Source organism: Haliotis cracherodii, unplaced genomic scaffold, assembly GCF_022045235.1.
Source record: "Haliotis cracherodii isolate W230 unplaced genomic scaffold, xgHalCrac1.p SCAF_41, whole genome shotgun sequence".
Classification (NCBI taxonomy): domain Eukaryota; kingdom Metazoa; phylum Mollusca; class Gastropoda; order Lepetellida; family Haliotidae; genus Haliotis; species Haliotis cracherodii.
The window spans coordinates 1,042,544-1,053,320 of record NW_027266299.1 but is presented as its reverse complement, the minus strand read 5'-3'; the positions used below and the strand labels follow the sequence as shown (position 1 = coordinate 1,053,320).

The 10,777-nt window shown below is 36.1% G+C and overlaps 2 long non-coding RNA genes across 3 annotated transcripts; one reads left to right on the top strand and one right to left on the bottom strand.

Annotated features, from left to right (window-relative positions):
* Window positions 1–1,862: 1,862 nt before the first annotated feature.
* LOC139441593 (uncharacterized) lies at window positions 1,863–4,748 on the bottom strand. Of its 2 annotated transcripts, XR_011651631.1 has the most exons (4): window positions 4,667–4,748; window positions 4,134–4,192; window positions 2,907–2,985; window positions 1,863–2,158 (listed from the first exon to the last, which is right to left on the bottom strand). It is a non-coding gene; the product is annotated as an uncharacterized lncRNA (long non-coding RNA). The 2 variants fall into 2 exon arrangements; XR_011651630.1 differs by lacking the exon at window positions 4,667–4,748 and having other exon boundaries at window positions 4,134–4,493.
* Window positions 4,749–4,964: 216 nt separating this feature from the next.
* LOC139441576 (uncharacterized) lies at window positions 4,965–10,486 on the top strand. Its single transcript, XR_011651629.1, has 3 exons — window positions 4,965–5,259; window positions 5,506–5,587; window positions 10,239–10,486. It is a non-coding gene; the product is annotated as an uncharacterized lncRNA (long non-coding RNA).
* The last annotated feature ends 291 nt before the right edge of the window (window positions 10,487–10,777 follow it).

Here is a 10,777-nt window from a genome sequence, read left to right as displayed (position 1 = left end):
GGCACGTCTCCAAAGGTTTTACTCAATATTTAATATAAAATACATTGCTGAAAATAATATATATATATATACGATTTCCCCCCTAATTTGGCTCGTTTTGCAGTTATTTTGACCTAAACTGATCTTAACTAGGGTTAGAGTCCAAAATCGAGCTAACACAGCAAAAAAAGTGTAGGTTTCCGTCTTTTGGAAACCTTCCGGAAACCTTCCGGATACCTTCCCATTTTGGATCCGGCCCGGATACCTTCCGGAAACCTTCCGGAAACCTTCCAAAAAAAATGTCAAAATTTGGGGGGTGCATTTTGTTCACTTAAGTGTGAAACACATAAAAAAAATAACTTGAAAATACCAAGCAATTTGAAGGTTGTTGAAGGCATCTGGAAGGTTTCCGGAAGGTTTCCGGAAGGTATCTGGATACAAATTTTCTTCATGACTTGCTTCTGGTAAATAATGTTAGCCTGTGCATTACAGATACCTGTTGTAATATTCTGTGTTATTTTAATGGTAAATATCCTCCTAAAACATTTTTGGAGAAGAAAATTGTTCAATTTCATATTTTGTCCTTTTTGGATGTTAATGGTATTTAATGAACAAACATCAGTTCTTGTATAATGATATCCTTAAATTTCATGTCCAGACTTCCAGTTTGTACTGAGAAAAAGAAAAAGTCATTGACAATGTGCTCACTTGGGCCTTTGGTCCTAGTGAGATGAAAATAAGACTATTTGTAACGGTACATGTACTTGTTATATCCAAAATACTAACTTCATTGACATTTGCCTCACCCTAGTTTTATGGTACTACAGTAAGCTCTTCCTCAGTTACTGTGAATTATTTTATTAAAAGGGATTGACAGTTAATTTGACACTGGAGTTGTAACCACTGCACATATATGTGTATTCAAATAATATAACAACGATGTGCTTAATACTTCACAAATATCTCCAGAAATAGGCATTTTAGTTATAATTGCAGAAATACTTTATGAATGACCCCTTCACTGTTGCCTTGATCTTACACTTCAACCCCTCATGAGTTATCACTTTTGAGTGTGAATTTGACCTTCAATATCAGTGATAAATATTTCAAAAACATTTCAAAGAGCTATCCAGCACATAAACCAAATATGCAGTCCTTTGGTAGAATTCAACATATCATTGACCAAAATATGGAAGTAATGTAACCAGTATATGTATAAGAGTTACTAAGACTTCTGTAGAAAAGGCAATTTAAGGGAAAATGTAGTATATATAGATCACACACGACCTTTTTCCAACTTCGACCCCTGCCCAAAGGAAGAGTTAGACCACAAACAAACTTTTTGTCTGGTTGTGACTTTAACCTTTGACATAACAGATCAATGTGTCATCAGACGTTTTCAGAGCAAAGGAAACATGTGTTATTTATCTTGAGATGCCCAAGCAATGCATGGTTTCATAAGATAAGTGTGGCTATTAAACTGAGGCAAAATCATGAAACATCCCCAATTACACAGCTGGTAAATGAAACATAAGCAACAATCAAATTATCAATTTCTTTTATTCATATGCCTATAGTATATCGCACATTGAACAGTGTTCACATGATGGTTCCTGATGCAGTATGCAATTTCATCCTATTCTTCAATACTCATAACAGAGTGTGATAACTGTTCGCTTGACAGTACTTACGGATTATGTTCACCAGTTCAGATAACTTACTTTCCCTCAATCCTCCTTTTCTTTCTATATTGCCATGGATGAACAGGAACCAGGATGAGGGGATAACAGTTAGACTCTATCTCTGCTGCATTGTGTTAGTAGAATTGTGAACTTTCCATTTGGTGTTTGGGTCCACATTTAAAGACAATAAGTCCCATGTATCATTCCTTTCAAGTGTTTACAAGAATTTCCTGAATGTCCTGGAAGAATTACACTCCAGCTTGGCATTGGTTGGTCTTCTCACATTAGCCAGACCAGCCTTTGTGTGTCCCAGTACCATTTGGCATACAATTTCTCGGTCGGCCTCCATTGAAATAACAGGACCCTCATCATCGCTGTCTGCAAATCACCTCTGATATCTGAAGGGGTGCAGCCTCTGTTTAGGACTCCCTTGTCTGGTCCTTCCAGACTGTCAACCTGGAGTACTCATCCAGGGATCTCAAGCAGGACTTCAGTTTCTGCAGCATTATGTAAAAAGATTTTAGCAATCAAAAAGAATTGTTGCCACATGTACTTACAGATAGAAGGCAGCAAAATCACTTAAGTTGTCATATGTGAGTCTTGTTATATGCTAAACATTTAAGATAATCACATCTCAAATCTCAACCAGACAAACCAGTGACTAATGTTATGAACTCGGTCCAGACAAACCGATGATAACTATCATGGACAATATCCCACATCACTGTGGTATGATTACATGTGATCAATGAGCCTACTCAATCACAACCTTATCTATTAATGAGGCTTGGAATGCTGGGAATCTTTTAAAGAGATGTCATTTAGTGATTGTTTCAACTCATCAACATGGAAAAATATATATTCACAATCCTTGTCATATAGCCAAACTATTGCTGGATGCAGTGTTAAATAAATTATTTGGCTTTAACACTGCTTTGAACAGTATTCCAGATATATCACCGCATGTTAGTTTGATGTGGGAAGAAAGTCCTAAGTGATGCAGGTCTTTGATGAATCCCACGAGTATGTGTATAATGCTGACAAACCTAGCAACATAATCGGGGAGAACCAGGATTTGAACCCATGGCTATAGGTTTCTGCTAAGCCCAAGAGATGCAACTCTGCACAGAAAATTGTAGTGCCTTAGATAATAGGACATCCGTGCCTACAGCGATAAGGAACAAACTGAAGACATATTTGCAAAATAACCATATGAACCAAACAGAATAATTTCAAAATATTTACCACTCACTGTTGCTCTTCTATGGTCTTTCTTTGCATTGATGCTGCACGGATGACTGTCTCTTTTATTCATCCGGACATTCTACAAACATAAGTAGCATTCACATCACAGAAATGTCCAAACTGTACATGTTGTACATTTGATTCAAATGAAAAAAAACCCGGTTGTGATTCCGACTTAGAACTACCCTAATCATAATAATTCATGTCAAACATTCAGAGATGACATTTATCCCCATATTTAACAAATGTTAAAACAATATTTTGACAACAAAGTCAGGGTCATTCAACACATACATTACATAGGAAATAACTTGTTCGACAATGCAGAGAGATCCTCACCGAGGTGAATATCATTCCATGAATTATTGCCTCATTTTCTTGAAATGCAGATTAATGCAATGCAGTATTTACTTTTATTTCTAGGCTATTTGTTTGGCTTTTCCATGGCACTGTTTTGACAGAGATCTAACCTTGATATGACACTTTGTTCAGAAATGATATAAATAAGAGAATACTTTATTATTCCAGAGAAAATTTGAGTTACATAGTAAAAGCACAGAGAAACAAGTATAAGATTCATGATTTAAGTTAAATACACTCGACCCGTGAAGATTCCGGGGTAGACTAGGTCTTCAGCAACCCATGCTTGCCGTAAAAGGCCATTATGCTTGTCGTAAAAGGCGACTAACGGGATCGGGTGGTCAGACTCTCTGACTTGGTTGATGCATGTCATTGATCTAAATTCCGTGGCTTGATGCTCATGATATGAATCACTGGGTTGTCTGATCCAGATTCGATTATTTACAGACCGCCGTCATATAGCTGAGTGCGGCGTTAAACAACAAACCAACCTAAATACACTCATACATACACACACAAACACAACATCCAAACACCAGGGTTAGAAATTGGCACTAGTCATTTTGACATTTTAAAGGTTTTGCTATATGCTATCATTTTAGGACTAGTGGACTGAAAGTGTTAGTTTCTACCGCTGCAAACACTAATCAACTAATGAATTGAGTGGTCAGACTAGGTTGTCATCATACTCTGAGGGCATGGATCTTTGCTGAAAATAACAATCACTAGATTGCCTGGTCCATGTTCAATTATTTACAGGCTGCCATCACAGAGCTGGACTATTGTGAGTGTGATGTTTCACATTACATTGAAATATACCATGATGAATACATGTAGTTTGTATTTATCACAAACAAAAATACTCACTCAATACTTGGTATCCTCCCTGAGGATGTCTGTGAACCTCCCCACAAACCCTGAACATGCTGAAACAGAAAACAACTAACTTGTCTTTATCCTTTCAATGTTTCAGTGTGAATTTGTTAAAGATTGATAAGCTGTCATTATTCATTGTAATCCATATCTCACTTTCAGGTGGTTCAGGTGGCAACACATGATTGGAATTGAATGCCACGTTTTGTTTGACATGCACTTTGCCAGATTTATACCCTTGGTAACTAACCCTCATCATCAAATCCCAGCGTTATATTGAGAATAAGGACACGACCCTTAAAAGTCCTGCACCTGTAGCTCTTATGCAATCCCAAATAGAAATATCATGTCACAACAAACACTTGATCAAAATAATAACAAAGGGTTTCCGAAAACAACAAAACTAAAAGTGCCCTTGACGTTTACAGTAGTAACATGGAGATCAGGAAAATATCTAAATCAATCCATTCCATAAGATCTCTGTATAGAAATCATGGAACATTATGTCTCGAAGCCCTGCTACGTACCTGGCATCTGCAAGCTGCTCTTCCTTCCTTCGGCTGTCAATCGAGTTTTCGAAATACTTGACGTCCTCGTTGTGGATGGCTCAGGTGGATTTCGACCGGGATTTCCGAGTTAGAGGTGATTGAGAACAATGTATCGATACACGAGGTAAGCATATCGCAATCAAGCATCACGGTGTACATCGATTACACGAGGTTTGAGTGTTTGTTTACATTTGTGTTCCAAAATGGCGCCCTCGGCCATACAGGGAATTATGGGTAGACTTGCTTGTCCCGGAATAACACGAGTTGGTCACGAATGACGAGCGGTCATTTCTGCAGCAGTTACGGAAAGAGACGAGGTTGGCCGATTACAGTTCATACAGGCCATATTGGGAGCCGCGGGGATTTCGACAGTGTGTATTAGGAAGTATACCTATGTGGTGTATGGAATATGCGTTTGCCTACCATGCCAGGCAGTGTGACAAGGGATATCTCAGCGGATGTAATATTCCTACAGCAGAAATGTTTCACAACCTCGATTGCAGGGAACTGAAGATGTGACATATTCAGACAGAGACCATTATACATAGACTGTTATATGGTCTCTGATTCAGGTAAGGAATATGTTAATAATATTGATCACGTATTAAAGTTATTTATCTTCTGTAAGCCACTTATTCTGTTTTATATATGTTAGTAAATGTGTGATTTAATTTTTGTAGGATAAGCTAACTTATGTTAATCCTTGCTAATGTATATGATGTAGAAATATGTTTGCTTATTTATATTCCTTTATCTAGATACTCTATAGTGACTCATTTTTTTAGTTCATACCGTACCGACTAAACTTACTTTTGCAGGTGTGAATAATCAAGAACAAATTAAATGACAGGAGTTTTGCAACAGTGAACATTGTGAAGTGGAAGATAAGACATTTGAAAGGTATGGATATTTTCACTTGAACTTGTTGAAGAATACTGTGATGACAACTTTATCATGTTGGGAATTTTGGCGGTGGGGTAGTCTAGTGGTTGAAGTGCTGAAGACCAAGGTTCGATTCTTGTCATGGGTACAATGTGTGAAGTCTATGTCAGGTGTCCCTTGCTGTGATATTGCTAAAAACAGCGTAAAACCATACCCACTCATTTGGGGATTCCAGGTTGGAATTGGTCCCCATCAACCTATGCTAGTTGTAAGAGAGGGTTATACTATAAAGGGAAATAGTACCTCGCCTACTATTGCCTGGTGAAAACAGCACCTTGTTATATTTTTTTACCTTGGGTCTGAATATGCCCGAATACATGAAATTAAACTTGCATGGTCACTTGTAAACACAAATAACTGAGAAATGTTCAAAAAGGTTTACATTAAAAACTAGCATCTACTTGCCGACTCTGATTTGGAGATGCAACTAAACTTATTGTGAACATATAATATGCTTTGATTTCTTTAAAGTAAAATAAATGCAATTAAATTTGCAAACACAAATAATTGTTAAATGTTAGTCACCTAAAAATAGTTTACATTAGAAATTAGCCTCTGCTAAAATTTACTCATGATTCTGATTGGGAGGTGCAACTAAACTTATCATTGAAAGATCACATGCTGTGAAGTTTTAAGTAGCTTTACTCAGATTAGCTCAATGTCAAGCTGAACCTGAGTCTGGCGAAAATGTCAAGAAACTGGACAACAGGTATACTATATATGTCATATTTATTTTAGTAAGTAGGAAATAAATAGTAATTTTATAGAAATTTCATTTATATATATTTCGGCCAGGAATCAACATGTCTCTCCAGATAACAGACAACAATTAGTAGCCTTTTTTGCCAAATCAAGGTGCTGTTTTCGTTGGAGAAATCAGTGACATTTTGCTGAGGTGCCGTTTTAGCCTCACCCATAAGAGATAACCTATTAGATCAGGTGATCAGGCTCAGTGACCTGGTTCATGGCATCTGACAGTGACCATCTAACAGTGTGGATTGATGTTCACAATATCAATCACTGGATTGTGTAGAATTTTGGGCCTACCTTTAGAATACAGTACCTAACTTTTCAAACAGGTCACAGTATCCTGTGATGTAATTCGTAGTATTCTGTTGCCTGGCACACTGGCAAAACAATGCATTGTGATGTCAGGGGTCATTGGATGTGCATATATATGCTCTTTTCAGTGGTCTATCGTCTCCACACACTATGTTGTTGCATTAGTTTAAATTATTTGTTTACTAAATATTGTTTTAAACATTTATATGTGAACTGGATGGGTAAACAAGCAAAAACTTATTTGAATACCGCTCCAGAATTAGAATACAATATGATATGACAAAAGTACAGTCAAGGAATGCAATTATATACATGTTCTTATTATAGAAACTACGTTGTCGGCGCTGTCAGGTCGCATTTTTAGTAGTAATAGTGTACTGCAATATACGGCAAGGAATAGTATTATAAATTTAAGATGCTATGTACAATCACAAAACCTATTGGATAGCTGAATGTAGTCTTCTACTGGTTTAAGAATTTCTAAGTTTATTTTTGACGTCCTTTCAGGATTACCTAATAGAATTGAATTTAGATCATATCCCTTAACATAATAGTACATATTCTGTCTTAAATCATTGTAATTTGGGCATATGAGAAAGAAGTGAAGTGCATCTTCAGTGTGATGGCCACAGCTACATGCAGGATTATCTTATAAATATTGCCTGCGGATGCACATTTTATAACAAGTGCTTGTTTATTTTCTATATACTTTTATTTCATTTTTTACTTATTACAGTGGTTAAAATGATTATAAATATAAATTGAAACTAATAATGTGCAATAAGCGGGTTATAGCTGAAACGACACCTTAGCAAAACAGCACAGACTGGCGAAATACTCGCCGAAAGCGAAAACGGCGATTATTACTTGACGAAAATGACACCTTATTTTTTTTTTTACCTTGGTAAAATAAATGAAATTAAACTAGGATTGATAACTTGCAAAGACCAATAATTGTGAAATGTTAAAACAAGTTTACAATAGAAATTAGCCTCTACTCCAACTTATCCTATACCCGACTCAATTTATTGTGATAACATGCTTTGAAGTAAAATATATGGAATTAAACACACATCGTCTCATACAAACACAAATGCATGTAGTTGTTAAACGTTGAAACAAGTTTACCTTCGAAATTAGTCCCCTACTCCAATTTACTCACCGATTCTGATTGGCAGACACAGCTCACTTGTTGTGAATGTATTTTTCACTTTAAAGTTTAAAGTACTCAATGTCAAGCTGAAACTGTATTTAAGAATCCTAACATGGTGCAATTTTTCACAATGGCCTTTCGATGTGTCATTTGAACATGTTGAAAGGTTTTACAAGGGATATTTGTAACCCAATACTTTCCGTAACGGGCGACAATGCTCGTCTAAAGAGTTGACTAACGCCATCAGGTGGCGATCAGGCTCGGTGACTTGGTTGATGCATGTCATTGATCCCAATTGTGTGGGTCGATGCTCATGATGTCAATCACTGGACTGTGTGGTCCAGACTCGATTATTTACAAGTAGCCGGAATATTGCTTGAGTGCGGCATAAAACAGCAAACCAAATCATAAGTGTGGGATGAATGATTTGAAATTAGCAAGTTTAATGTGACCTTCAATCACTACAACCTGATCTGAGTCTTGAAAAGATATGACTTTGATTCAGTGAAAATTTGCATCATGATAGTTTCAACTGTAGATACAGTTAATCTGTTTTTTGTACAGTTTCTGTTTATTCAATATATATTTTGTTCAAATAAGCTTTGCCTCTTCACCAACCCTATTCCTCTTTTGGAATAAATAGTGTCTAATAATTCAAACATCATCACCATCATCCTAGTGAACACAACAAAGAAATGCACATCAAAAACGTCATTATTATTATTTCTGATCTCTGATAAATTAGAAAAAAACTGTTATCCAGCAAGATACATTTCCTTGGTCCCAAGAAGCATGTTACATAGTAAACTGACTCGATAACTGAATAGCAGTTGTAAAGGCACAACTGACTAAGCCGTCACTACTCAATTAAGTAATTAACAGACAATTGCAAGTACTAATACCCAACCCACACTAATTGCCCTGTTAATCCCTAGTCCACAATGAGTTGACATTGAGTTCATTTTGCTAATTAGCTGTTTTTAGAGTAGCAAGGTAATAAACATCAAAGGTGGGGCAGGCTTTGATCATGTGTTCTGTAGAAGAGATGATGTCACTTGTTTTATGTTTATTTAGGATTAGCTACATCCCTTGATGCTACCAAGGCAGCCCTTGAGATTATCAGACAGTTTGGCTAGACACAAACTGATGTCTCCCTTGTAGCACACTATGTGTCAGACACAGACTTTGACCACTCTGTGCAGATGCATATCAATGCATAAAGAACATTGGGTAGATGATTCAACAATGCCACACAAGTCAAAGTTGGGTTTCACTGTATTTAAAAACAGACGATGGATCCAAAACTTTATAACAGTAATTATGATTAATTTAAACTTTGCCAGGCCAATATTTTGGCAGATTTGCATGTTATTGTTAATCTTCATTTAGTTAATTTTCAAAAAAGATAGGATGAATGATAAAATATGATAATGAGTCATGAATATTTGAATTCAGATCAGAACAAACAGGGAGGGTCACCCCAAAATGTGAGAGTCTCTAGGGGAGACTTTTGACAAAACGGACAATAAAATATAAAGTGCTTTGCATTTTCTTTCAGGGAGGGTTGTGTCAAAAATGAATGAGAACATACCGGTAATACATGACCGGCCCCTTTAATGTAATATACATAGTTTTTAGTTGATGGTTCAGGTTGTACTTTTCAGTTGAATTTCTTATCACTGTCTATGATGGACTACCAATTAACGGTAGATATTTAATATCCATAATAACTTAGATAAATGCTTCTACAGTCTCATCCTAATTTGTCAAAATTTGAATTTCGATATAGCTTCCATTAATGAATTAATGAATTTGGTGAGAATATCTATTGTCTGAATTCCTAATATACTTTCTTTTGTATTTGGTGTGCAAGGGTAGCCTAGTGGGTGAAACAGTCTCTGAAACCCGGGTTCAATTCACCACATGGGTACAATGTGTGAAGCCCATAGCTGGAATATTGCTAACAAGCTGCATGAAACTATACCAACTCACTCGCTCATTATGTTGTATTTTGAGATCACTTACATGACATGTGTTTTGATAATTATGAATAGTTGCATTTATGTATTTATGTATAAGAACCTATGTAACTTAGTTTTGCATAGTCTTGTTTACCCTTCCTTACATTTTGATGTAATGCAAACACTCAAGCAAAATTCAGGTGAACCTTGTGGTATTGTTTTCGAAGACCGCATACATTTTTGTATTTTCTGAACACTTTTCTGTTTGCAATGGCTTATTTACATGTTCAAAGATTGGTTAAATATCAGTTGCAAGATAAATTGTCAATACCTCACTGTTTGAGAAAACAACTTTAAACATTTGTAAATTTATATGTGTGTGTTTCATAACTTTTGACTAACAAGTTTCTAAAGATGTTATGAAATGTTTCAGGTACCTGGATTTCACAATCTGACACCAGCTACATTTAAGAAGATCTTGCTCACACAATTCAGACAAGGGACTCGCCGGAAGATGAACAGTACTCCTGATAACAACCAACAGATTCACCTCAGAAAGTGATGATTCTGAATGAATAATGCCACTAATGTGACTGTAGGTGGTTTTATTATGACACTAATGAAGTCTGAATGAATTTATGCCAAAGCACTGTGACTATGTCCAGGTTGTGTACACAGATGCTGACCATACAAATCTGAATGACTTATGTGGTTTACTGCAGAAACATAATTGACTTTAGATATTCTTCTTCAATAAAATTCTTCTGAGATTCGACTAATTTGTTTATTTAGAAAATGGCATTGAAGCGTCTGTTCTGGAAGGCCTTGCAAACACCACTGGTTACTTTATGCTAGTTCCTCTTCTTGCTTGATCAAATTTCAATTTGTGATATGTACCAATGAAATGCCATATAATCAATAAATAAGATTTTTTTCCAAAAACATGATTTGTTTTGCTTCATTAGGATAAAG